Source organism: Carcharodon carcharias, chromosome 6 (genome assembly GCF_017639515.1).
Source record: "Carcharodon carcharias isolate sCarCar2 chromosome 6, sCarCar2.pri, whole genome shotgun sequence".
NCBI lineage: Eukaryota > Metazoa > Chordata > Chondrichthyes > Lamniformes > Lamnidae > Carcharodon > Carcharodon carcharias.
In genome coordinates, this window is record NC_054472.1 from 194,310,252 (window position 1) to 194,334,881 (window position 24,630).

General features: G+C 51.0%; 1 protein-coding gene across 3 annotated transcripts in view; it reads left to right on the forward strand.

Annotated features, from left to right (window-relative positions):
* agap3 (ArfGAP with GTPase domain, ankyrin repeat and PH domain 3) overlaps positions 1–24,630 on the forward strand; it is an 847,377-nt gene that overhangs the window by 522,732 nt on the left and 300,015 nt on the right. The window lies entirely within an intron of this gene.

The window sequence follows — 24,630 nt, forward strand, 5'->3', positions numbered from 1 at the left end:
CTCCCTCAGCTTGTTCTCCAACAAGGCTGCCTTCAAAACAAGCAGGTAAACAACTTGAGTTTTTTTCTCTCTCCGGTGTGATTTGCAGCAAGTTACCAACCTTTTGCCTTTTCAGTTTTTTTCCTCCATCAATTATAGTAATTGCTGTTCAAAACAAAAAAAACAGATTTTCTTCAAGGACCATATAACGCAGGTGATTTCTTGGATGAGGCCGGCTTGTTGACAGTTCCAAGATGAACTTATGACCTTTTAAAAAAAGTTCCAGGTTAACATCCATATGCCCAGATCATGCCATGTCCACCTTGAGAGATATGCTTCTAACATTAGCCCATGAGAATGGTGCCCATACCTCAGTGGCAGTCAGTGTAATCAGGTGTGGAGAGGTGGAGTTGATATTAGCTGGGATCCTAGCAGCAAGCAATCCCTTCCTGAGCAGTGAGCAAGGCCTCTCAGGAACTGATGCATTGTGGCACTGCTGGAAAGAAAATCACATGTTAATTTTCTTTTTGATTGATGCAAGTTTTTTTTTGCTTCACAAGGGACGTTGCTCGTAGACTAAATTTTAATTGAGTCCTGAATTTGTGACGGTGTCTCAATAATGAGAACTTGACAAGGAATCTTGCCCTTTCTGAAAAATGAGTTCCCACAAGTGGATTCAGTATATTCAGCGTATACATTTGATGAACTTGTGAGGAACTGGAATCCATTTGGGGAAGTAGTCTAGAGTCCTTTAGCTGTCTACAAACTGTCTGCTGTATTTGTGACAATCTGGTGGTTTAGTAGTACTGGACTAGTAATTGCATTTGGAATAACACAGGAGGAACTTATGCCAGTAACTGGAGTAACTGGGATCAGAGAGGGAGAAACTATTTCCTCTGGTTGTGTCGGGTGGTGCGTGTGGAGGAGGGGAGTCCAGAACAAGTGGGCAAAACCTTAAAATTCGAACCTCATCTTTCAGGGGTGATGTCAGGAAGCACTTCTTCACACAGAGGAGAGTGGAAATCTGGAACTCTGTACCAACTGGCTCACTAAAGTCCTCTGGCGAAGGAAACCTGCTGCTCCTTCCTGGCCTTGGCCTACATGTGACACTTCATAGTTTACTCAGGAGATACTCAGAGTTGGCCAGGTTAACAATCACTACCGAGCACCACATGATCACTATGTAAGCACCATCATCTGTAGGACTGCAACAGTCCCAGTCAGAAAAAGAAAGACATGCATTTCTATAGCACCTTTCACCTGGTTAGCAAAATTAAAGCACATCGGATAGAAGGTAACATTCTGGCAGGGATTAAGGATTGGCTAACCGGCAGAAAACAGAGAGTCGGAATAAATGGGTCATTCTTTGTTGGCATGCTGTAACTCTGGGGTACGGCAAGGATCAATATTTGGGCCCCAGATGTTTATAATGTATATCCATGATTTGGATGTGGGGACCAAATGTAATATTTGCAAATTCACAGATGACGCAAAGCTAATGTGTATTATGTGGAAGATACAAAGTGGTTTCAAGAGGAGTTGGACAGACTTAGGGCAGAATTTTTACCTGGTTGGATGGGTATGTAATGGACCGCTGCCTGTGATCAGTCCCTGACTGCGATTTCACGCTGGCTGGCCAATTAACGGGAGGAGTGCGAGCACTGAAGTTTGCACATGTGCACTGGATGAGCTCAGTGAAAGCTCCCTCAAGGCACAGAACTGCCTCAGGGAACTGAAGATTTTGAACATAAAAATAAAGAATTCACAAATAAGGAAAACGTGTCCCCTCGCGTGTCTCTGTCACATGAGCAGGGACATGTTAAAAACGAGTTTGAAGATTTTAAACTTTTTTTAAATCACTGTCTGAACCCTTATCCCGTCCGTGGATGAGGTTTCATTAAAAATGCAAAGGCTGCCTGGCCTATTGGCCCGCCTACCGGCCGAACACTTGGACAGGCCGCAGAAAATTCCATTTAATTAATTGATAAGGGCCTTAATAGGCCTGTTAATTGTCGGCGTGCATGCTGTTGCCTCTTGTGCACGCCTGCCAAGCAAGACATTGCGAGTGTGTCTGATGTAATCGCGGACTATTTTCCTCCTGTTGGGGTTGGGTATGCGCCTGCCCGACAAGGGTAAAGTCCTGCCCTTAGTGAGTGGGCAAGAACATGGCAGATGGAATATAATGTGGAAAAATGTGAGGTGATCCACTTTGACAGAAGGGACAGATGTGCAGAGTATTTCCTAAATGGTGAGAGATTGGAAAGTGTGGATGTACAAAGGGACCTGGGTGTCCTTGTCCATAAGTCACTGAAAGCTAACATGCCGGTGCAGCAGGCAAGTAGGAAGGCTAATGGAATATTAGCCTTTATCGCAAGAGGATTTGAGTACAGGAGTAGTGAAGTCTTTCTTCAATTGTATAGAAGCTTGGTTAGACCACACCTGGAGTACTGTGTGCAGTTTTGGTCCCCTTGCCTCAGAAAGGACATTATTGTCATAGAAGAGAAATTGGGCAAGCTGGGTCTGTATTCTGTGGAGTTTCAAAGGGTGAGAGGTGATCCCATTGAAACCTACAAAGTACTTAATGAGTAGACAGGGTAGATGCAGGTAAGATGTTTCTCCTGGTTGGGGAGTCTAGAACCAGGGGGGACAATCTCAAAATAAGGGGACCAAGATGAGGAGAAATTTTTCTTACTCAAAGGGCATTGAATCTTTGGAATTCTGTACCCCAGAAGACTGTGGAAGCTCAATCATTGAGTAATTTTAAAGCAGAGATTGACAGATTTCTAAATTCCAATGACGTAAAGGGATATGGGGGTAGTGTGGGAAAAAGTTATTGAAGTGGATGATCAGTCATGATCGTATTTAATTGCGGAACAGGTTTGATGGGCTGAATGGCCTACTCCTGCGTTCCTATGTTCCAAACCTCAGGATGTTGCAAAGTGTTTTACAGCTAAATGTGTTTTTGAAATGTACTCGTAGTTGCAATTTAGGAACCAGGCAGTCAGTTTGCACCCAGCATGCTCCCACTAACTGAAGCTAACTGTGGTTGTTTTCTCATTGTGGTTAGGTTGGTTCAGGGATGAATGTTGGCAAGGACACTAAGGAGAACTCCCAGCTCTTCTGCAAACTGACTTGCCAGTGATTCCCACATCCTGAGAGAGGATCTAAAAACTGTGATAGGAGTTTAACATGAGAATTTTTCAATTTGATCTGTAGCTATTGAAACAATGTTCATTATGAGGAGGGGGAGTACACCTCTGACACTGCCTTACTCAGTGAATAACAGGGAGAAGGGGGAGTGTGGGGGGAGGGAGAAGGGGGAGTGTGGGGGGAGGGAGAAGGGGGAGTGGGGGGAGCGAGAAGGGGGAGTGTGGGGGGAGCGAGAAGGGGGAGTGTGGGGGGAGTGTGGGGGGAGGGAGAAGGGGGAGTGTGGGGGAGAGAGGAGGAGTATGGGGGGAGGGAGAAGGGGGAGTGTGGGGGGAGGGAGAAGGGGGAGTGTGGGGGGAGGGAGAAGGGGGAGTGTGGGGGGAGGGAGAAGGGGGAGTGTGGGGGGAGGGAGAAGGGGGAGTGTGGGGGGAGGGAGAAGGGGGAGTGTGGGGGGAGGGAGAAGGGGGAGTGTGGGGGGAGGGAGAAGGGGGAGTGTGGGGGGAGGGAGAAGGGGGAGTGTGGGGGGAGGGAGAAGGGGGAGTGTGGGGGGAGGGAGAAGGGGGAGTGTGGGGGGAGGGAGAAGGGGGAGTGTGGGGGGAGGGAGAAGGGGGAGTGTGGGGGGAGGGAGAAGGGGGAGTGTGGGGGAGAGAGGGGGAGTGTGGGGGAGAGAGGGGGAGTGTGGGGGGAGGGAGAAGGGGGAGTGTGGGGGGAGGGAGAAGGGGGAGTGTGGGGGGAGGGAGAAGGGGGAGTGTGGGGGGAGGGAGAAGGGGGAGTGTGGGGGGAGGGAGAAGGGGGAGTGTGGGGGGAGGGAGAAGGGGGAGTGTGGGGGGAGGGAGAAGGGGGAGTGTGGGGGGAGGGAGAAGGGGGAGTGTGGGGGGAGGGAGAAGGGGGAGTGTGGGGGGAGGGAGAAGGGGGAGTGTGGGGGGAGGGAGAAGGGGGAGTGTGGGGGGAGGGAGAAGGGGGAGTGTGGGGGGAGGGAGAAGGGGGAGTGTGGGGGGAGGGAGAAGGGGGAGTGTGGGGGGAGGGAGAAGGGGGAGTGTGGGGGAGAGAGGGGGAGTGTGGGGGGAGGGAGAAGGGGGAGTGTGGGGGGAGGGAGAAGGGGGAGTGTGGGGGGAGGGAGAAGGGGGAGTGTGGGGGGAGGGAGAAGGGGGAGTGTGGGGGGAGGGAGAAGGGGGAGTGTGGGGGGAGGGAGAAGCGGGAGTGTGGGGGAGAGAGGAGGAGTGTGGGGGGAGGGAGAAGGGGGAGTGTGGGGGGAGGGAGAAGGGGGAGTGTGGGGGGAGGGAGAAGGGGGAGTGTGGGGGAGAGAGGGGGAGTGTGGGGGGAGGGAGAAGGGGGAGTGTGGGGGGAGGGAGAAGGGGGAGTGTGGGGGGAGGGAGAAGGGGGAGTGTGGGGGGAGGGAGAAGCGGGAGTGTGGGGGAGAGAGGAGGAGTGTGGGGGGAGGGAGAAGGGGGAGTGTGGGGGGAGGGAGAAGGGGGAGTGTGGGGGGAGTGTGGGGGGAGGGAGAAGGGGGAGTGTGGGGGCGAGAGGAGGAGTATGGGGGGAGGGAGAAGTGTTGAGGGTGTGGGGGGGAGGGTAGAGTGTGGGGGTTGTGTGTGTGGGGGAAACGTTGAGGGTGGAAGGGAGGAGGGGAGTGTGTAGTGTGAGAGGGTGGACAATAATGTGGAGGTAAAGTAAAAATGTGTTAAGGAGCAGAGAAGGGCCAGAAATCCACGTGTTGCGATCGGACACGTGGCCAACCTGAACTAGTGCAAATGGGTTGGACGGGCTGAGGACCCTGTCAGCCACGGTAGGGGGGAATCCTTGGCTGATGAAAAAGGAAGACATGTCAGGAGTGCTGTTTTGGAAGGTAGCATCACCAACAGATGCGATGGAGGCAAAGGAACTAAGAGAACGGGATGGAGTCCTTACAGGAAGCGGGGTGTGAAAAGCTGTACTGGAGGTAGGTGGGAGTCGGTAGGCTTGTAATGAATATTGGTGGACAGTCTATCACCAGAAATGGAGACAGAGAGGTCAAGGAAGGGAAGTGTTAGAGATGGACCACGTGAAGGTGAGAGAGGGGTGGAAATGGGAAGCAAAATGGATTAACTTTTCCAATTCCAGGCAAGAGCATGAAGTGGCACCGATACAGTCATTGACATGCCAGAGGGGGTCTGTGGTTTTTTTGAAAAATATACTTTATTCATGAAATATCTGGAAGAATATTCCAAAACATTTCAAAATCACCATCACAAAAGTACAATCAGATTCAACTTTTATACGTGGATCACGAGGTGCATCAATACAATCAATGAATATTACAATCATTTTAATATGGTCGTTACAGACAATCAGACAATGGGATTGGAGTTATCAACATACATCGTGTTGCAGTCTGAGGTGCTTCAATACAATTATAATACAATTAGTATTCAGTGCGAGGGGGCCTGTATTGGACTGGAACAAGGAATGTTCCACATACCCCATAAAGAGACAGGCATAACTGGGGCCCATGTGTGTACCCATCGCCACACCTTTTATTTGGAGGAAGTGAGAGGAGTTGAAGGAGAAATTGTTCAGCGTGAGAACAAGTTCAGCCAGACGGAGGAGAGTAGCGGTGGATGGGGATTGTTCGGGCCTCTGTTCGAGGAAGAAGGGAGAGCCACCAGACCATCCCGGTGGGGGATGGAGGTGTAGAGAGATTGGACCTCCATGGTGAAGAGGAGGCGTTTAGGGCCTGGGAACTCGAAATTGTTGATATGGGCAGTACTTGTGACCCTGTGTTATCAGCACATGCCTGTTATCCATTCTCTTTGTGAATATTTTTCTGATGCGCCATGGCTTCTTGTTGATTCTAGTTGGCCGATTATGTACTTAAACAAGGGTGTTTAGGCTCTGTCCCTAATTGGTTTGAAAAGGACTCCATTGCATTTCATAGGACACATAATTTTCTGTATTTACCGTGTGAGAGGTAATGACAGGAGGGTATCTTCCCTCTGCCAGCCTGTATCCTGTTTCATCGGAAGTAATTGTGTCTTGCTCAGTGAGAGATGTGAAGGCAGGCAGATTTCTGCTGCTGCAAGCCCCTTACTTTAATAGAAAAGGTTAAAAGGTCACTCTTTCGACTCAGTAAATGAGCAATTTGTGCTTTGAGGATGGCAATAGTCATGCAGAAACCAATGGATTAGCCATATGAAGTACCTCATGAATACATGCAGACTGCCTGGGATTCTGCTGCAGGGGTTCAGCATCCATACATTAGGGTCAGGCCCAAAGCTCTTTAAATATTTAAATCTCATTGATCTAAACAAATTAAAGCCACCAATTCCGTCTAATTTAATTAGACCTAGTTTTCCACGGCCAAGTGGAACTGGAAGACTGACTCACCAGGTATTATCACAACACATAAAGGATCAAAGTTTACATAACAGCTACTTTTTGCCAGTTTCATCCAATTAAGGGATGATTGCTTCACAACAATCCAATCAAAGAAGAAAGTGCTGGGATCAAAGGTTGCCTATTAATATCATTACCTCCCCCCCCCGTAGGTTGTATTACATCCCAAAGCTGATCATTTGCCCAACAAAACCTTAGATTTAACAAGGAGTTTCTGTGCTACTGTGTTCCATTGTCAAAAGTGCTTCCTCCCCTCTCTCTATCTTCCTCTTTGCTTTTTGGACTTATTAATGTGACTGTGATCCCTGCTCCTGCTGTCTGTAAACCCTCCACCATACAAACACAGAATCAGAGAATGAAAAAGAACAGAGGCCATTCAACCCATCGTCCATAGTTACTGAGCCTTCTGCCATAGAAACAGTTTCTCCTTATTTACTATTTACTGTATCAAAACCATTCGTGATTTTCAACACCTCTATCAAGTCTGCTCTGAGCCTTCTCTGCTCTAAGGAGAACAATCCCAGCTTCTCCAGTTTCTCCGCAGAACTGAAGCTCCCCCATCCCAGGTAACATTCTAGTAAATCTCTTTTGCACCCTCGCCAAATTGTGGTGCCCAGAACTGGACACAGTGTTCCAGTTGAGGCTGGATGTGAGTTTTATAAAGGTTTATCATAACTTGCTTGCTTTTACCCTCTCAGCTTCCATTTAGAAAACCCAGGCTTCTGTGTGTCTTTTTAACCACTTTCTCAACCTATCCTGTCACCTTCAACGAACTTTGTAAGGTGTCTCCGTTCCTACAGTGTACTACAGAATGTAAACTCAGGGAATTTGGTTCCTACCTGGTACTTCAAAAAAAAACGCAAGGAATGATCCAAGAGAGAGAATGGGAAACAGTGAGATCTTAGAGTTAAGATCTGGAGAAGTTAATTAAAATTAGTAGTTTAAACAAAGCCCTAACTAGATTCCAAAAGAGGAAATAGAGATATTTTAGATCACAAATGGGCAGCTGAGACCTGCAATCCCTGTGCCAAGTGGTAACTTCAGGACACTTCATGGGTCTTGGGGAAACCATGTGTGCAGAAAGTGTCTTCAGCTGATGCCCAGTTTGGGTTCCACCAGGGCCTCTCAGATCCTGACCTCGTTACAGCCTTGGTTCAAACTTGGACAAAAGAGCTGAATTCCCGAGGTGAGGTGAGATTGACTGCCCTTGACATCAAGGCAGCATTTGTCTGAGTGAGACATCAAGGAGCCCTAGCGAAACTGGAGTCAATGGGAATCGGAGAAAACTCTCCACTGATTGGAGTCATACCTAGCACAAAGGAAGATGGTTGTGGTTGTTGGAGGTCAGTCATCTCAGCTCCAGGACATCACTGCAGGAGTTCCTCAGGGTAGTGTCCTCGGCCCAACCATCTTCAGCTGCTTCATCAAGAGCATAAGATCATAAGACATAGGAGCAGAAATTAGGCCATTCGGCCCATCCCATCGAGTCCACTCTGCCATTCAATCATGGCTGATAAGTTTCTCAACCCCATTCTCCCGCCTTCTCCCTGTAACCTTTGATCCCCTTACCAATCAAGAACCTATCTATCTCGGTCTTAAATACACTCAATGACCTGGCCTCCACAGCCTTCTGTGGCAATGAATTCCATAGATTCACCACTCTCTGGCTAAAGAAGTTTCTCCTCATCTCTGTTCTAAAAGGTCTTCCCTTTACTCTGAGGCTGTGCCCTCGGGTCCTAGTCTCTCCTACTAATGGAAACTTCTTCCCCACGTCCACTCTGTCCAGGCCTTTCAGTATTCTGTAAGTTTCAATCAGATCCCTCTCATCCTTCTAAACTCCATCGAGTATAGACCCAGAATCCTCAAACACATGTTAAGCCTTTCATTCCTGGGATCGTTCTCGTGAACCTCCTCTGGACCCTCTCCAGGGCCAGCACATCCTTCCTGAGATACGGGGCCCAAAATAGCTCACAGTATTCTAAATGTGGTCTGACCAGAGCCTTATAAAGCCTCAGCAGCACATCCCTGCTTTTATATTCTAGTCCTCAATGACCTTACTTCCATCATAAGGTCAGAAGTGAGGATGTTCACTGATGATTGCACAATGTTCAGCACCATTTGTGACTCCTCAGATACTGAAGCAGTCCATGTCCACATGCAGCAAGACCTGGACAATATCCAGGCTTGGGCTGACAAGTGGCAAGTAAAATTCAGCCACACAAGTGTCAGGCAATAACCATCTCTAACAAGTGAGAATCTAACTATCGCCCCTTGATGTTCAATGGCATTACCATCACTGAATCCCCCCACTATCAACTTCTTGGGGGTTACCATTGACCAGAAACTGTACTGGACCAGCCATATAAATACTGTGGCTGGAAGAGCAGGTCAGAGGCTAGGAAACCTGTGACGGATAGCTCACTTCCTGACTCTCCAAAGCCTGTCCACCATCTACAAGGCACAAGTCAGGAGTGTGATGGAATACTCCCCACTTACCTGGATGAGTGCAGCTCCCACAACACTCAAGAACCTGGACACCATCCAGGACAAAGCAGCCCACTTGATTGGCACCACATCCACAAGCATTCACTCCCTCCACCACTGATGCACAGTAGCAGCAGTGTATACCATCTACAAGATGCACTGCAGGAATTCACCAAGGCTCCTTAGAAAGCACCTTCCAACCCCACAACCACTACCATCTAGAAGAACAAGGGCAGCAGATAGTTGGGAACATCACCAAGTCACTCACCATCCTGACTTGGAAATATATCACCGCTATTTCACTGTTGCTGGGTCAAAATCCTGCAACACCCTCCCTAACAGCACTGTGGGTGTACCTACACCACATGGACTGCAGTGGTTCAAGAAGACAGCTCACCACCACCTTCTCAAGGGCAACTAGGGATGGGCAACAAATGCTGGCCCAGCCAGCAAAGCCCACATCCCATGAATGAATATAAGAAAAAGTACTGACTCTCCGACAGTGCAACACTCCCTCAGTACTGACCCTACATTAGTGTGGCACACCCTCAGTACTGACTCTCTGACAGTGCTGCACTCCCTCAGTACTAACACTGCAACAGTGTTGACCCTCAGTGTTGACACACTGACAGTTCAGCACTCGCTCAATCCTGACCCTCTGATGTGCAGCACTCCCTCAATACTGACCCTCTGACGTGCAGCACTCCCTCAGTGCTGACCCTCTGACAGTGCAGCACTCCCTCAGTACTGAGCCTCCCACAGTGCAGCACTTCCTCAGTACTGACCCTCTGACAGTGCAGCACTCCCTCAGTACTGACCCTCCGACAGTGCAGCGCTCCCTCAGTACTGACCCTCCGACAGTGCAGCGCTCCCTCAGTACTGACCCTCCGACAGTGCAGCGCTCCCTCAGTACTGACCCTCCGACAGTGCAGCGCTCCCTCAGTACTGACCCTCTGACAGTGCAGCGCTCCCTCAGTACTGACCCTCCGACAGTGCAGCGCTCCCTCAGTACTGACCCTCCGACAGTGCAGCGCTCCCTCAGTACTGACCCTCCGACAGTGCAGCGCTCCCTCAGTACTGACCCTCCGACAGTGCAGCGCTCCCTCAGTACTGACCCTCCGACAGTGCAGCGCTCCCTCAGTACTGACCCTCCGACAGTGCAGCGCTCCCTCAGTACTGACCCTCCGTCAGTGCAGTGCTCCCTCAGTACTGACCCTCCGACAGTGCAGCGCTCCCTCAGTACTGACCCTCCGACAGTGCAGCGCTCCCTCAGTACTGACCCTCCGACAGTGCAGCGCTCCCTCAGTACTGACCCTCTGACAGTGCAGCGCTCCCTCAGTACTGACCCTCCGACAGTGCAGCGCTCCCTCAGTACTGACCCTCCGACAGTGCAGCGCTCCCTCAGTACTGACCCTCTGACAGTGCAGCGCTCCCTCAGTACTGACCCTCTGACAGTGCAGCGCTCCCTCAGTGCTGAACCTCCAACAGTGCAGCACTACCTCTGCAGCACTTACTCCCTTAATTTTTGTGCTCAAGGCCTGGGTTGGGAGTTTAACTTACTTTAACCTTCTGACTCAGAGCCGAAATTGCTCCCTACTGCGCTTTAGCTGACACTTAAATTTTTTGGATCATCTAAGGTCAACAGTTTTCCTTTCCTAAAGGATGTTGTTGAATTAAACAGTTATTTCTGGAACTCAGGAGTTCCTCGTATACTGTTACTGATTATAGCTTTTTATTCCAGGTTTATTTAATTATTTAAGGGATTTTAAATTTCCCCGTTGATATGGTGACATTTGAAGTCAGGTGGCCGGATCATTGTTCCAGGCCTCTGGATTACGAGTCCATTTTCAGAACCACTTTGCCACTGTCCCCATCTTGAATAGCCTGGCTGTTCACCCACAAACTTGGAGTAAACTATTGATAATTTCAGGATTTGCCTTCCTCTCTCGCTGGTCCCTCGAATTATGAAAGAAGTAACATGGTCAGCAAGGAGAAACTCACTGGGGCAGCTGATCTTTGTCTGCTTTTCACTCTCAAACATTGTTAAGTGTAGACTAAAGCCTGTGACTTGGCACCGGAGATGGAAATTGGTCCAAATGATTCCAGTCCACAGAGGAGCTCTTTTTCACTCATGGTTCCATCTGTTGGTACATCTTCAATGAAACTACACAATATAAACTATTCCCTTCCTGCCCATTTCTCCCATTCTCCACTATATTGTGCAAGGTGCTCTGCAAAGATGTGATTGCACTGGAGGGGCTACAGAGGAGATTCACCAGGATGTTACCTGGGATGAAACATTTAAGTTATGAAGAGAGGTTGGATAGACTTGGGTTGTTTTCGTTGGAGCAGAGAAGACTGAGGGGCGACCTGATCGAGGTGTACCAGATTATGAGGGGCATGGACAGGGTGGATAGAGGGGCATGGACAGGGTGGATAGAGAGCAGCTGTTCCCCTTAGTTGAAGGGTCAGTCACAAGGGGGCATAAGTTCAAGGTGAGGGGCAGGAGGTTTAGGGGGGATGTGAGGAAACACCTTTTTACCCAGAGGGTGGTGACGATCTGGAATGCGCTGCCTGGGAGGGTGGTGGAGGCGGGTTGCCTCACATCCTTTAAAAAGTACCTGGATGAGCACTTGGCACATCATAACATTCAAGGCTATGGGCCAAGTGCTGGTAAATGGGATTAGGTAGGTCAGGTTTTTCTCACGTGTCAGTGCAGGCTCGATGGGCCGAAGGGCCTCTTCTGCACTGTGATTCAGTGATTCTGTGAATTGTGACACAATTTGAAACGAAGGAGCAAGTCGGAAACAAGATAGCTTCAGTGAGTGAGTGCACAGCTCGGAGTAATCATGGGTAAGGAAATCAGCGAGGGTTCCTGATCCCGATCACTGTCCAGTGATCCCTGGGTTAGAGAGAGAGAGAGAGAGGGGAAATCAGCCAGGGTTCCTGCTCCTGATCACTGTCCAGTGATCCCTGGGTAATAGAGAGAGAGAGGGGGGAAATCAGCCAGGGTTCCTGCTCCTGATCACTGTCCAGGGATCCCTGGGTTAGAGAGAGAGAGGGGAAATCAGCGAGGGTTCTTGCTCCTGATCACTGTCCAGTGATCCCTGGGTTAGTTAGATAGAGAGAGAGAGGAAATCAGCCAGGGTTCCTGCTCCTGATCACTGTCCAGTGATCCCTGGGCTAGAGAGAAAGAGGGGAAATCAGCCAGGGTTCCTGCTCCTGATCTCTGTCCAGTGACCCCTGGATTAGACAAAGAGAGGGGAAATCAGCTTGGGTTTCTGCTCCTGATCACTCTGCAGTGATCGCTGGCTTACAGAGAGAGGCTAAATCAGCCAGGGTTCCTGCTCCTGATCACTGTCCAGTGATCCCTGAGTAATAGAGAGAGAGAGGGGGGAAATCAGCCAGGGTTCCTGCTCCTGATCACTGTCCAGGGATCCCTGGGTTAGAGAGAGAAAGGGGAAATCAGCGAGGGTTCCTGCTCCTGATCACTGTCCAGTGACCCCTGGATTAGACAAAGAGAGGGGAAATCAGCTTGGGTTTCTGCTCCTGATCACTCTGCAGTGATCACTGGGTTAGAGAGAGAGAGGGGAAATCAGCCAGGGTTCCTGCTCCTGATCACTGTCCAGGGATCCCTGGGTAATAGAGAGAGAGGGGAAATCAGCGAGGGTTCTTGCTCCTGATCACTGTCCAGTGATCCCTGGGTTAGACATTGAGAGGGGAAATCAGCCAGGGTTCCTGCTCCTGATCACTCTGCAGTGATCGCTGGCTTACAGAGAGAGGCTAAATCAGCCAGGGTTCCTGCTCCTGATCACTGTCCAGTGATCTCTGGGTTAGAGAGAGAGGGGGGGGAAATCAGCCTGGGTTCCTGCTCCTGATCACTGTCCAGTGATCTCTGGGTTAGAGAGAGAGAGGGGGGAAATCAGCCTGGGTTCCTCCTCCTGATCACTGTCCAGTGATCTCTGGGTTAGAGAGAGAGAGAGAGGAAATCTGCCTGGGTTCCTCCTCCTGATCACTGTCCAGTGATCCCTGGGTTAGAGAGAGAGAGAGAGGAAATCAGCCAGGGTTCCTGCTCCTGATCACTGTCCAGTGATCCCTGGGTTAGAGAGAGAGAGAGAGAGAGGGGAAATCAGCGAGGGTTCCTGCTCCTGATCACTGTCCAGTGACCCCTGGATTAGACAAAGAGAGGGGAAATCAGCCAGGGTTCCTGCTCCTGATCACTGTCCAGTGACCCCTGGATTAGACAAAGAGAGGGGAAATCAGCCAGGGTTCCTGCTCCTGATCACTCTGCAGTGATCGCTGGCTTACAGAGAGAGGCTAAATCAGCCAGGGTTCCTGCTCCTGATCACTGTCCAGTGATCTCTGGGTTAGAGAGAGAGAGGGGGAAATCAGCCAGGGTTCCTGCTCCTGATCACTGTCCAGTGATCCCTGGGCTAGAGAGAAAGAGGGGAAATCAGCCAGGGTTCCTGCTCCTGATCTCTGTCCATTGACCCCTGGATTAGACAAAGAGAGGGGAAATCAGCTTGGGTTTCTGCTCCTGATCACTCTGCAGTGATCGCTGGCTTACAGAGAGAGGCTAAATCAGCCAGGGTTCCTGCTCCTGATCACTGTCCAGTGATCCCTGAGTAATAGAGAGAGGGGGGAAATCAGCCAGGGTTCCTGCTCCTGATCACTGTCCAGGGATCCCTGGGTTAGAGAGAGAAAGGGGAAATCAGCGAGGGTTCCTGCTCCTGATCACTGTCCAGTGACCCCTGGATTAGACAAAGAGAGGGGAAATCAGCTTGGGTTTCTGCTCCTGATCACTCTGCAGTGATCACTGGGTTAGAGAGAGAGAGGGGAAATCAGCCAGGGTTCCTGCTCCTGATCACTGTCCAGGGATCCCTGGGTAGTAGAGAGAGAGGGGAAATCAGCGAGGGTTCTTGCTCCTGATCACTGTCCAGTGATCCCTGGGTTAGACATTGAGAGGGGAAATCAGCCAGGGTTCCTGCTCCTGATCACTCTGCAGTGATCGCTGGCTTACAGAGAGAGGCTAAATCAGCCAGGGTTCCTGCTCCTGATCACTGTCCAGTGATCTCTGGGTTAGAGAGAGAGAGGGGGGAAATCAGCCTGGGTTCCTGCTCCTGATCACTGTCCAGTGATCTCTGGGTTAGAGAGAGAGAGGGGGGAAATCAGCCTGGGTTCCTCCTCCTGATCACTGTCCAGTGATCTCTGGGTTAGAGAGAGAGAGAGAGGAAATCTGCCTGGGTTCCTGCTCCTGATCACTGTCCAGTGATCCCTGGGTTAGAGAGAGAGAGAGAGGAAATCAGCCAGGGTTCCTGCTCCTGATCACTGTCCAGTGATCCCTGGGTTAGAGAGAGAGAGAGAGAGAGGGGAAATCAGCGAGGGTTCCTGCTCCTGATCACTGTCCAGTGACCCCTGGATTAGACAAAGAGAGGGGAAATCAGCCAGGGTTCCTGCTCCTGATCACTGTCCAGTGACCCCTGGATTAGACAAAGAGAGGGGGAAATCAGCCAGGGTTCCTGCTCCTGATCACTCTGCAGTGATCGCTGGCTTACAGAGAGAGGCTAAATCAGCCAGGGTTCCTGCTCCTGATCACTGTCTGAGTCTAATTGTTTCATTAAATGACATCAAATGGAATTTCCAGCATTTGAACAGGAGCAGGAAGCATGGTTGATTTCCCCACCCTCTGTAACTGACTCCAGCGGGACGGTACACTGAACACTAGCGGGACAGTACACTGAACACTAGCGGGACGGTACACTGAACACTAGCGGGACGGTACACTGAACACTAGCGGGACGGTACACTGACTCCAGCGGGACGGTACACTGACTCCAGCGGGACGGTACACTGACTCCAGCGGGACGGTACACTGACTCCAGCGGGACGGTACACTGACTCCAACGGGATGGTACACTGACTCCAACGGAACGGTACACTGAACACCAGCGGGACGGTACACTGAACACCAGCGGGACGGTACACTGACTCCCGCGGGACGGTACACTGACTCCCGCGGGACGGTACACTGACTCCAACGGGACGGTACACTGACTCCAACGGAACGGTACACTGAACACCAGCGGGACGGTACACTGAACACCAGCGGGACGGTACACTGACTCCCGCGGGACGGTACACTGACTCCCGCGGGACGGTACACTGACTCCCGCGGGACGGTACACTGAACACCAGCGGGACGGTACACTGACTCCAGCGGGACGGTACACTGACTCCCGCGGGACGGTACACTGACTCCAGCGGGACGGTACACTGAACACCAGCGGGACGGTACACTGAACACCAGCGGGACGGTACACTGAACACCAGCGGGACGGTACACTGACTCCAGCGGGACGGTACACTGACTCCAACGGGACGGTACGCTGAACACCAGCGGGACGGTACACTGACTCCCGCGGGACGGTACACTGAACTCCAGCGGGACGGTACACTGAACTCCAGCGGGACGGTACACTGAACTCCAGCGGGACGGTACACTGAACTCCAGCCGGACGGTACACTGAACTCCAGTCTGTGGATGAGGTTTCTAAAAAATGCGAAGGCTGCTTGGCCTTTTCACCTGCCGACAACCGTGAGGTTGGACAGGCAGCGAAGAATTTAAGTTAATTGATACTTTAATGGCCTTAATTGTCCTTTTAATTGTTGGCGGGCACACGGCCGATTCTTCACGTGCCCACCGACTGAGCTATCGCGCAACTGTGCGTTGATGTTGGGATGCTCGCCCAATGTTCACGTGCGTCATTTCACCCTCGAGCGGGTTGGGTGTGCATCCGGCCACCGAGGTGAAAATTCTGCTCCTGATGTGGCACCTTATCAAATGCCTTCTGGAAATCTAAGTACAGAACATCCACCGGTTCCCCTTTATCCACAGCACATGTTACTCCTTCAAAGAACGCCAATAAATAGATTAAACGTGATTTGCCTTTCACAAGACCAAATCAGCCAAGAATCTATCTATCTACCATGTTAATCAAGAATCTATCTAACTCGGTTTTAAAAATATTCTATGACCCTGCCTGTATTGCTTTCAGCCCAACCTGTATAATTTTCCTCATAAGATAAGCCCTTCATCCAAGGAATCAGTCGAGTGAACCTTCTCTGAACTGCTTCTAATGGCAATTAACCCTCTGATCCTCGGTACTTCCCAAGGTCCTACCATTCATTGTCTATTCCCATGCCTTGTTTGTCCTGCCCAAGTGCATCACCTCACACTTATCCAGATTAAATTCCATTTGCCACTGATCAGCCCATCTGACCAGCCCATCTATATCTTCCTGTAATCTAAGGCTATCCTCTTCACTATTTACTACCCCACCAATTTTCGTGTCATCCGTGAACTTACTGATCAACCCTCCTACATTCAAGTCTAAATCGTTTATATATATCACAAACAGCAAGGGACCCAACACCGATTCCTGTGGAACCCCACGGGACACAGGCATCCAGTCACAAAAACACCCCTCAACCATCACCCTGTGCTTCCTGCCACTCAGCCAATTCTGGATCCAATTTGCCAAATTGCCTTGGATCCCATGGGCTCTTACCTTCGTTATCAGTCTCCCATTCGGGACCTTATCAAAAGCCTTGCTGAAGTCCAAGTAGACTATGTCAAATGCATTGCCCTCATCTACACACCTGGCCATTTCTTCAAAATATTCAGTCAAATTGGTCAGACATGACCTCCCTTTAACAAAACCACGCTGACTGTCCTTGATTAATCCCTGCATCTCCAAGTGTAGATTAATTCTGTCCCTCAAAGTTGCTTCCAATAGTTTCCCCACCACTGAGGTTAGACTGACTGGCCTGTAGTTCCCTGGTTTATCCCTTCCTCCCTTCTTGAATAATGGTACCACATTGGCTGTCCTCCAGTCCTCTGGCACCTCTCATGTGGCCAAAGAGGTATTGAAAATTATTACCAGCGCCCCTGCTATCTCCTCCCTTTCCTCACTCAACAGCCTGGGATACATTTCATCCGGGCCTGGAGATTTATCTACTTTTAAGCCTGCCAGACCACTTAGAACCTCCTCCCTTTCTATGCTAATTTCTTTAATTATATCACAGTCCTTCTGCTTGATTTCCATACCCACGTCATCCCTCTCACTTATGAACACAGACACAAAGTATTCATTTAGAACCCTACCTACCTCTTCCGGCTCCACACACAAATTACCACTGTGGTCCTTAATAGGCCCTATTCTTTCCCTAGTTATCCGCTTACTCTTAATGTACTTGTAAAATAACTTTGGATTTTCCTTTATTCTACCTGCCAATGTTTTTACATGCCCCCTTTTTGCTCTCCTAATTTCCTTTTTAAGTTCCCCCCTACACATTCTAACATCCTCTGGGGCTTCCGCTGTTTTGAGTCCTCGGTATCTGCCATAAGCCTCCCTTTTTCTCTTTATCCATTCCTGTATATCCCTCGACATCCAGGGTTCCCTGGATTTGTTGGTCCCACCCTTTGTTTTTACTGGAATATGTTGGCCTTGTACTCTCCCTGTTTCCTTCTTGCATGAGTCCCACTGCTCTGACACAGATTTACCTAAAAGTAGCTGCTCCCAGTCCACTCTGGCCAAATCATATTTGATCTTATTAAAATCGGCCTTCCCCCAATTTAGAACTCTGATTTCTGGCCCATCCTTGTCCTTTTCCATAACAACCTTGAATCTAATGGAGTTATGATCACTATCTGCAAAATACTCCCCCACTGATATTTCTACCACTTGCCTGGCTTCATTCCCTAAAATTAAGTCCAGGACCGCCCCCTCTCTTGTAGAACCTTCTACGTACTGGCTTAAAAAGCTCTCCTGGATGCATTTTAAGAATTCCGCTCCCTCTAAACCTATTACACTATGACTAACCCAGTTAATGTTGGGGAAGTTGAAATCTCCCACCATTACTACCCTATTATTTTTACACTTCCCTGAAATTTGCCTATGTATCTGCTCTTCTATTTCTCTCTGACTGTTTGGGGCTTATAGTACATTCCCAGTAATGTGATTGCTCTTTATTTGCTTTTCAGTTCTACCCATATGGCTTCATTTGAGGAGCCTTCTAAGATGTCATCCCTCCTTACTGCTGTAATTGATTCCTTGATCAATATTGCAATACCCCTTCCTCTTTTACCTCCTTCCCTGTCTCGCCTGAAGACCCTATATCCTGAAATATTGAGCTGCCAATCCTGCCCCTCTCTCAACCATGTCTCTGTGACAGCAATGACATCATACTTCCATGTGTTAATTTGTGACCTCAACTCATCTGCCTTATTCGTCAGACTCCTTGCATTAAAATAAACATCATCCAACCTTGCCAAACTCCCTTGTGTCTTAACTGGCCTATAATTTCTATGCCTTTCAGACACACTTGCTCTCTCTTCTAATTTTGGCTGTGCATCTCCCCCTACTGAACCTCCTCTCAGGATCCCATGCCCCTGCCAAGTTAGTTTAACCCTCAACAGCACTAGCAAACCTCCCTGCAAAGATGTTGGTCCCATTCCGGTTCAGGTACAACCCGTCTGCCTTGTACAGGTCCCACTGACCCCAGAAATGGTCCCAATGTCCCAAAAATCTAATGCACTGTCTCCTGCACCATCTCTCCAGCCACACATTCATCTGGACTAACCTCTTATTTCTATACTCACTAGCACATGGCAACAGAAGTAATCCCGAGATTACTACATTTGAGGTCCTGTTTTTTAATCTGCTTCCTAGCTCCCTAATTTCTGCTTGCAGGACCTCATCCCACTTTCTACCTATGTCATTGGTACCAATACGTACCACGACCTCTGTCTGTTTGCCATCCCCCCTTTAGAATGCCCTGCAGCTGTTCAGTGACATCCCTGACCCTGGCATCAGGGAGACAACATCCCATCCTGGAGTCATGTCTACGGCTGCAGAAACTACTGCTTTCACCCCCCCCTCCCTGTGCAGCTGAGCCACTCACAGTGCCATGAGTGTGGCTGCTGTCCCCAGAGGAACCATCACTCTCACCGTTTCCCAACACAGAAAAACGGTTCTCGAGTGAGATGCACCCTGGGTATTTCCTGACTATCTGCCTGATACCTTTCTTCTGACTGATGGTCACCCATTCCCCCTCTGTCTGCACTTCCATAAGCTGTGGGGTGACCACGTCTAAAAACCTGCTATCACAGAATCACACAGTGTGGAAGAGGCCCTTCAGCCCATCGAGTCTGCACCGACATGTGAGAAACACCTGACCTACCTACCTAATCCCATTTACCAGCACTTGGCCCACAGCCTTGAATGTTATGACGTGCCAAGTGCTCATCCAGGTACTTTTTAAAGGATGTGAGGCAACCCGCCTCCACCACCCTCCCAGGCAGCGCATTAATGCTCACTGTTAACCACCTGGCCAATTTTTGTGTCATCCGCAAACTAACTAATCTTACCCCCCCCATATAGTCATTTATGCTGTCCATGAAACTCTCAGCCTCACGTATGCACCTCAGTGCCTCCAGCTGATGCTCAAGCACTGAAACTTGGAGATCAGGTAGCTGCAGCTGGTGGAACTTACTGCACACGTGGTCTTTCAGAGCATAAGGAGCGTCTAGGGCTAGCCACATGCTGCAGGCTGTACATAACACAGGACTGAGCTGCCCTGCCGTGCTTCTAGTTGAAAAGAAACCCCTTACTTTAAGTTAAATACAGTAAAAAAAAATGTTAAATTATTTATGTATTTTAAGTAAAAACTAGAACCCTTTCCTCTTTTTAATCTTATTTTAAACTGGAGAAAAACATTTACCCACTACTCACCAATCAGCTCTCACCTTTGTGATGATGTCACTTTATGAAGGTTCCCTGCACTGGTGCTGGTTCTGATCTCTGCCGCTCTCTCGCGCTGTTTTGTGATGTCACTTATTATTTTCAACAAGAAGTAGCTGCAGGACGCTTTTCCCAGACTGCTTCACCGTGATGCTGACTGCAGGACGCTCTTCCCAGACTGCTTCACTGCGATGCTGACTGCAGTACACTCTTCCCAGACTACCTTCACCGTGATGCTGACTGCAGGACACTCTTCCCAGGCTGCTTCACCATGATGCTGACTGCGGGACGCTCTTCCCAGACTGCTTCACCACGATGCTGACTGCGGGACACTCTTCCCAGACTGCTTCACCACGATGCTGACTGCGGGACACTCTTCCCAGACTGCTTCACCGTGATGCTGACTGCGGGACACTCTTCCCAGACTGCTTCACCACGATGCTGACTGCGGGACACTCTTCCCAGGCTGCTTCACCGTGATGCTGACTGCGGGACACTCTTCCCAGACTGCTTCACCGCAATGCTGACCGCAGGACACTATTCCCAGACTGCTTCACCGTGCTGCTGACTGTGGGACGCTCTTCCCAGGCTGCTTCACCGTGCTGCTGACTGCGGGGCACTCTTCCCAGGCTGCTTCACCGTGCTGCTGACTGCGGGACACTCTTCCCAGATTGCTTCACCACAATGCTGACTGCAGGACACTCTTCCCAGACTGCTTCACCGTGATGCTGACTGCGGGACACTCTTCCCAGGCTGCTTCACCGTGATGCTGACTGCGGGACACACTTCCCAGACTGCTTCACCGTGATGCTGACTGCAGGACACTCTTCCCAGGCTGCTTCACCATGATGCTGACTGCGGGACACTCTTCCCAGACTGCTTCACCGTGATGCTGACTGCAGGACACTATTCCCAGACTGCTTCACCGTGCTGCTGACTGCGGGACACTCTTCCCAGACTGCTTCACCGTGCTGCTGACTGCGGGACACTCTTCCCAGGCTGCTTCACCGTGATGCTGACTGCGGGACACTCTTCCCAGACTGCTTCACCACGATGCTGACTGCAGGACACTCTTCCCAGACTGCTTCACCGTGATGCTGACTGCGGGACACTCTTCCCAGGCTGCTTCACCGTGATGCTGACTGCGGGACACTCTTCCCAGACTGCTTCACCGTGATGCTGACTGCGGGACGCTCTTCCCAGACTGCTTCACCATGATGCTGACTGCGGGACGCTCTTCCCAGACTGCTTCACCACGATCTGACTGCAGGACACTCTTCCCAGACTGCTTCACCGTGATGCTGACTGCAGGACACTCTTCCCAGACTAATTCACCGTGATGCTGACTGCAGGACACTCTTCCCAGACTAATTCACCGTGATGCTGACTGCAGGACACTCTTCCCAGACTAATTCACCGTGATGCTGACTGCAGGACACTCTTCCCAGGCTGCTTCACCGCGATGCTGACTGCAGGACACTCTTCCCAGACTGCTTCACTGCGATGCTGACTGCAGGACGCTTTTCCCAGACTGCTTCACCGTGATGCTGACTGCAGGACGCTCTTCCCAGACTGCTTCACCGTGATGCTGACTGCAGGATGCTCTTCCCAGGCCTCATCATCTGGGTGCTGACTGCAGGACGCTCTTCCCAGACTGCTTCACCGCGATGCTGACTGCAGGACGCTCTTCCCAGACTGCCTCACCGCGATGCTGACTGCAGGACACTCTTCCCAGACTGCTTCACCGCGATGCTGACTGCAGGACGCTTTTCCCAGACTGCTTCACCGTGCTGCTGACTGCGGGACACTCTTCCCAGGCTGCTTCACCGTGATGCTGACTGCAGGACACTCTTCCCAGACTAATTCACCGTGATGCTGACTGCAGGACACTCTTCCCAGACTAATTCACCGTGATGCTGACTGCAGGACACTCTTCCCAGACTAATTCACCGTGATGCTGACTGCAGGACACTCTTCCCAGACTAATTCACCGTGATGCTGACTGCAGGACACTCTTCCCAGACTAATTCACCGCGATGCTGACTGCAGGACACTCTTCCCAGGCTGCTTCACCGTGCTGCTGACTGCAGGACACTCTTCCCAGACTGCTTCACCGCGATGCTGACTGCAGGACGCTTTTCCCAGACTGCTTCACCGCGATGCTGACTGCAGGACACTCTTCCCAGACTGCTTCACTGCGATGCTGACTGCAGGACACTCTTCCCAGACTGCTTCACCACGATGCTGACTGCAGGACACTCTTCCCAGACTAATTCACCGTGATGCTGACTGCAGGACACTCTTCCCAGACTAATTCACCGTGATGCTGACTGCAGGACACTCTTCCCAGACTAATTCACCGTGATGCAGACTGCAGGACACTCTTCCCAGGCTGCTTCACCGCGATGCTGACTGCAGGACACTCTTCCCAGACTGCTTCACTGCGATGCTGACTGCAGGACGCTTTTCCCAGACTGCTTCACCGTGATGCTGACTGCAGGACGCTCTTCCCAGACTGCTTCACCGTGATGCTGACTGCAGGATGCTCTTCCCAGGCCTCATCATCTGGGTGCTGACTGCAGGACGCTCTTCCCAGACTGCTTCACCGCGATGCTGACTGCAGGACGCTCTTCCCAGACTGCCTCACCGCGATGCTGACTGCAGGACACTCTTCCCAGACTGCTTCACCGCGATGCTGACTGCAGGACGCTTTTCCCAGACTGCTTCACCGTGCTGCTGACTGCGGGACACTCTTCCCAGGCTGCTTCACCGTGATGCTGACTGCAGGACACTCTTCCCAGACTAATTCACCGTGATGCTGACTGCAGGACACTCTTCCCAGACTAATTCACCGTGATGCTGACTGCAGGACACTCTTCCCAGACTAATTCACCGTGATGCTGACTGCAGGATACTCTTCCCAGACTAATTCACCGTGATGCTGACTGCAGGACACTCTTCCCAGACTAATTCACCGCGATGCTGACTGCAGGACACTCTTCCCAGGCTGCTTCACCGTGCTGCTGACTGCAGGACACTCTTCCCAGACTGCTTCACCGCGATGCTGACTGCAGGACGCTTTTCCCAGACTGCTTCACCGCGATGCTGACTGCAGGACACTCTTCCCAGACTGCTTCACTGCGATGCTGACTGCAGGACACTCTTCCCAGACTGCTTCACCACGATGCTGACTGCAGGACACTCTTCCCAGACTAATTCACCGTGATGCTGACTGCAGGACACTCTTCCCAGACTAATTCACCGTGATGCTGACTGCAGGACACTCTTCCCAGACTAATTCACCATGATGCTGACTGCAGGACACTCTTCCCAGACTAATTCACCGCGATGCTGACTGCAGGACACTCTTCCCAGACTGCTTCACTGCGATGCTGACTGCAGGACACTTCCCAGACTGCTTCACCACGATGCTGACTGCAGGACACTCTTCCCAGACTGCTTCACCACGATGCTGACTGCAGGACACTCTTCCCAGACTGCTTAACCGTGATGCTGACTGCGGGACACTCTTCCCAGGCTGCTTCACCATGATGCTGACTGCAGGACACTCTTCACAGACTGCTTCACCATGATGCTGACTGCAGCACGCTCTTCCCAGGCCCCATCATCTGGGTGCTGACTGCAGGACACTCTTCCCAGGCCTCATCATCTGGGGGCTGACTGCGGGACACTCTTCCCAGACTGCTTCACCGTGATGCTGACTGCAGGACGCTCTTCCCAGGCCTCATCATCTGGGTGCTGACTGCAGGACGCTCTTCCCAGACTGCTTCACCGCGATGCTGACTGCAGGACGCTCTTCCCAGACTGCTTCACCGCGATGCTGACTGCAGGACACTCTTCCCAGACTGCTTCACCGTGCTGCTGACTGCAGGACACTCTTCCCAGACTAATTCACCGTGATGCTGACTGCAGGACACTCTTCCCAGACTAATTCACCGTGATGCTGACTGCAGGACACTCTTCCCAGACTAATTCACCGTGATGCTGACTGCAGGACACTCTTCCCAGACTAATTCACCGTGATGCTGACTGCAGGACACTCTTCCCAGACTAATTCACCGTGATGCTGACTGCAGGACACTCTTCCCAGACTGCTTTACCGCGATGCTGTCTGCAGGACACTCTTCCCAGACTGCTTCACTGCGATGCTGACTGCAGGACGCTTTTCCCAGACTGCTTCACTGCGATGCTGACTGCAGGACGCTTTTCCCAGACTGCTTCACCGTGATGCTGACTGCAGGACACTCTTCTCAGACTGCTTCACCGTGATGCTGACTGCGGGACACTCTTCCCAGACTGCTTCACTGCGATGCTGACTGCAGGACACTCTTCCCAGACTGCTTCACTGCGATGCTGACTGCAGGACACTCTTCCCAGACTGCTTCACCGCGATGCTGACTGCAGGACACTCTTCCCAGACTGCTTCACCGCGATGCTGACTGCGGGACACTCTTCCCAGACTGCTTCACCATGATGCTGACTGCAGGACACTCTTCCCAGGCCCCATCATCTGGGTGCTGACTGCAGGACACTCTTCCCAGGCCTCATCATCTGGGTGCTGACTGCAGGACGCTCTTCCCAGACTGCTTCACCGTGATGCTGACTGCAGGATGCTCTTCCCAGGCCTCATCATCTGGGTGCTGACTGCAGGACGCTCTTCCCAGACTGCTTCACCGCGATGCTGACTGCAGGACGCTCTTCCCAGACTGCCTCACCGCGATGCTGACTGCAGGACACTCTTCCCAGACTAATTCACCGCGATGCTGACTGCAGGACGCTTTTCCCAGACTGCTTCACCGTGATGCTGACTGCAGGACGCTCTTCC